At 40.3% G+C, this 4,645-nt stretch overlaps 1 pseudogene; it reads right to left on the bottom strand.

The window, feature by feature from the left end:
• LOC114043203 overlaps nucleotides 1-4,645 on the bottom strand; it is a 19,194-nt pseudogene that overhangs the window by 491 nt on the left and 14,058 nt on the right.

A 4,645-nucleotide genomic window follows, 5' to 3' on the forward strand; every position in this document is an offset into this window, starting at 1 on the left:
ATCCCTGAAATACCCCTCTTATCAGCTGCTTGATCCCCCTACCATCTGTGGGCCAAGAACTCCAGAAGCAGCTGCCCCCGGTGCCCTGGGACTGTGCCAGGGCTGGGGCCAGACCCGTGCTCCTCTCTCACCCAGGTCTGACAGACCTTTCCCACTGACCTTCTAAGTTGTCTTTGGTGTTTGTGAGTTGAGAAGCCTGGAAACCACCACAGCTGCTCATGCTTCAGTCCTCTGAGGCCTGCTCCAGGTTCGCTGGGGGCCCCTGTCTTTGCCTTCAAAGCCTACCAGTGTGGAGGGTGTGCTATTCCAAGCTTCAGGGGTTTCGTGCAGCTGTTTCCAGATGTACTTCTAGGGACTTGTAAATTTTCAGTTCTTCCAAGGTGGTATGATCAAAGGAGAAGTGTTTACTTCTTTAGCAAGCTGTGGACTTGTTTTTCATGATTTTCTTGAACCACTTTCATTTCTCTTCCCAATTTTTCCTCTACTTCTCTTACTTGCTTTTCTCTAACTGTGCTCCTTTCCCAGCCTGGCACAACAGACCTTTCCTATCAACCATCCAGGCTGTCTTGGGCTGGAAATTTGTTTCACTCTGACTTTTTGTGGGTTCTGCTGCTCTGGAATTTGTTTAGAGCCATTTTTTTGCAGGTATTTGGAGGGGGTTGGGGGAGAATTCAAGCAAGTCACTACTTTTACTCTGCCATTTTCACCACCACTGCTAATAGACATGGCACAGCAGAAAATTGGCTAGAGTTGGAATCTGGAGGATCTGGGTTCGAATCATAGCTCTGCCATTGACTAGCTGTGTGACCTTGGGCCCATCGTCTCCTTGGGCCTCAGTTTTCTCATCTGTAAAATTAATGGGTTGTATTAGATGGTCACTGAGGTCCCTGGCAACTTTCAATCTATGATCCTTAATAAGTTTTCTTCCTTCTCCTTGATTTTGAATGGATATTCAAATATCTAGTCAGATATCAGATATCTATATGTCTATATTTATTTAAGAGAATTACTACTGTTCAGGATGAGGCATGCCTGTTCAGAACAACTCATATTTCTATGATGGCTAAAGTTGTTTGAAGCTTTCTCCTTGTAATAGATTTGGGAGTATTATCATCCCCATTGCAGCAAAGGATTTTGAAGCTCTGAGGGACAAAGGTGACTTACTCAAGATCACAGAATTATTAAGTGCCTGAAGTGGAACGTGAACTTGTGTCTCTTGACTCCAAGTCTGGAACTCTCTCCAGTACTCTAGGATTGGTCCCAGGAGTGGCCAAGTGAAAAATGGAATTTAGGAGATATGTGTGACCTTGGGCAAATCCTTGTAATTCTGTGCGTTGGGTTCCTTCTCTGTAAAGTGGGGTTACCTGGTCTTCTCTGCTGGTAGGCAAAATGTACATAGACTCCTACTCTGATGACTTGTTGTGTGGTGGAGGTCATGGGATGATAGAGACAAACTGAATGGACCTTAGAAGCCATCTGGTCCAACCCCTTCATTTTGCAGATGAGGCTCTGAAAGAAGTGACTTCTCCAAGGTCATCCATGAAAGGGAGAGAACTCAAAGGCTAGACAAGCTTTGTCAGGTTCTACTAAGCTGAAAAGGTTTGGAGTGCTGTCCTGGGGACAATTGTTTGTGCAGTGAGGACCAGACTGTGTCTAAGTCCAGAGAGGCTTATCACTGGGAGCCTGACACCTTGGGAGTGAATTCTTTGGCTGTAGCAACACATAAAACAAAGAAACATATTGAATAAATCCAAGTCATGCCCACCAGCTGTGGATCTCCCACTGGGTTCCGTCCTGGGCCCTCTTCTCCCTTTATACGATTTCACTTGGTGAGCTCATCAGCTCCCCTGCATTCAGTCAGTTATCATTTCAGTGCTGATAATTCTCAAATCCACATATCCTGCCCTAAACGCTGCACTGACTTCCAGTCTTGTTACTCAAACTGCCTTCCAGACCTCTCAAACCAGATATCCAGGAGACACCTTAAACTCAACCAACCTGAACTCATTATCTTTTCCTCCCAATGGCCCCCCTTTGCAAATTTTCTTATTACTGTCAGACCATCAACTGGTAATTGCAAAGGCAAAAATCAATACCATAGTAGAAGAAAGAATAAAAATGAGAACATATGGTATATAATTAAAAATAACTTGAATCTGACCTATTTACATAAGTTATCGATGCTAGAAAATGGATTAAGGAACAGACACGGGGAGGAAGAAAATAAGCATTCATGAAGCACCTACTATATGCCAGATAGGCAACTAGGTGACTCAGTGGATAGAGGGCTGAGCTTGAAGTCAGGAAGATTCCAAATTGGGAGTTCAAATTGGGCCTCAAACACTTATTAGCTGTGTGACCCCGGGCAAATCACTTAACCTCTGTTTGCCTCAATTTGCTGGAGAAGGAAATGGCAAACCACTCCAGTGTCTTTGCCAAGAAAACCCCTTGGACCATATTGGTGCACTATGGTCCATGGGATCATGAAGAGATAGATATGACTGAATGACTCAACAACAACAAATGTGCCAGACATTGTGTTAAGCCATTTTTTTTTAACAAATATTATCTCATTTGATTTTGACAATATTACTTAATTCCATTTCTATCCTGGATACATACTATCACATCACCAATGCGAAAGGTAGTTCTTAGGACTACAGCTTCAGAGCTAAAAGAGATCTGAATGTCTTCATTTTACAGATGAGAAAACTGAGATTCAAAGATCAATTAACACAATGAGGAAGAGTCTAGGAAGTACTTTAGCCAGTAAACATTTGATCTTCTTATCAAGTAGACCAGATGTTGTAATAAAAGTCAATATAAGGTTTAGAATGTTTATAAGATCATGTGGAAGAGAATGGAGAAGGGTTCTGTGAATAATATTGCTGTAGAAAATGTCAAGTGGAAGAGTTTATGGAAAGCTTGGTAAGAGACCCAATTAGGCCACATGGACCCAAGACTATTTAGGATGAAACTGGAAGGATAACAGATAAAAATGGATTAACATTTCCATAATAAACTATTTTCTCCATCAAGGACAGTGGAGCCATTACATTTACAGTCTAACATCACAATGCTTGATATATCTATAAGGAAGTAGAAATGGCAAGAAAGAAATCAAAGGAGGGAAGAATAACTAGACTAGCCCAAGTATACACAGAGGAGTAGGCTTGTGCTAGAGGTGACATAAGATAACTAAGGGGAATATACCAAATGTTTGGAAAAAATCCTGGACATCATTATCATCATCACCATCCTCATCATCACTATTATCACCATCAGCATCATCACTATTATCACCATCACCACAACCACCGCTATCATCATCATCACCATCATTACAACCATTATCATTATCATTATCGAAGAAAGCCCATCAAGAAAACTTGAATCACTTCCAAACCATATGGCCACTTTTTTCCTCTCTACAGAAACTTTATGAGAATAACTTACACAAGTACAAAGGGTCTCCTTGATGAAAATATGAGAAAAGAAAAGGCAGTTTTTTGCAAATGATATCTTTCACAGGATTAATTGAGGGGTGCATTGGAAATATGACAATTACTGTTTTTGGCATTTGATGCGGTAGAGTAAAACGTTGCCTTGAAGACTTTTATCCAACAAGGTGTTTCCAATGAATATGTTAAAAATCATACAGTTCCTTGAAAGATGGAATAAAGTCACTTTGATTATCCTCTGATTATTAATATCAAGCAAGACATAAAACAAGTAGATGTGCTCAGCACAGGTGATACAATTTGCCGCTGTCATAAAGAATATTCAAGGCAAAGCCCAAATGGCAGAGGGATTTGATCCTGTCTACGACCTTCAGTATATTGTATCAATACTTAAGACTGAAAGACTCCTAAATGAGATAAATGGCCAATTAAGAGTTTGGCCTGACAATCAATGCAGGAAAAAAACAAATGGATGAAGAATGCTTGCTGTCCAGATTGTGACATGATGTTGGATGGGCATCCCATATGTGTACTTATCTATTGGTACATATATATTGGACAGACACAGAAGTCAATCAAAGAATTGGATGCACAATTGAATAGAAGCAAGAGAGCAAGGTGGATTGCATTTGAATTGTGTGGTATTTTTAATGGCCCTTCTTCTTGAAAGAAATATCTTTAAAAAAACACCAACAGTTTCGGCTTATGCTATCCCTATTCCTAAATGCAATTTTGCAGGTTTTGACGAGTTAAAGTTTCAATTCACTTTAATTACTCAGGGGAAGATTTATGGGAGGAAGGACATGGAAAAAGGTGGCACTGGATGAAAAGATGTGGATAGGTCTTGAGCTCTGCTAGATCCACTGATGAACAAAATACCTGGAGTAAAAGGCAACTAATTACAAAATGTTAGCATTAGAGATCTCTGTAGCTGCAAAAATATGTATGCAGGGGATAGAGATAGATGAAAGATAGGTAGGTGGATAGATAGATAGATAGATAGATAGACAGAGAGATAGATAGATAGATAGATATAGATAGATAGATAGATAGATAGATAGATAGATAGATAGATAGATAGATAGATAGATAGATAGATAGATAGAGTTAAGGAATAGATAGATAGATGATGGATGGATGGAAGGATAGATGGATGGGTGGATGGATAGATGGATAGATAGATG

Source organism: Vombatus ursinus, unplaced genomic scaffold (genome assembly GCF_900497805.2).
Source record: "Vombatus ursinus unplaced genomic scaffold, bare-nosed wombat genome assembly UNPS02001287.1, whole genome shotgun sequence".
Classification (NCBI taxonomy): Eukaryota; Metazoa; Chordata; class Mammalia; order Diprotodontia; family Vombatidae; genus Vombatus; species Vombatus ursinus.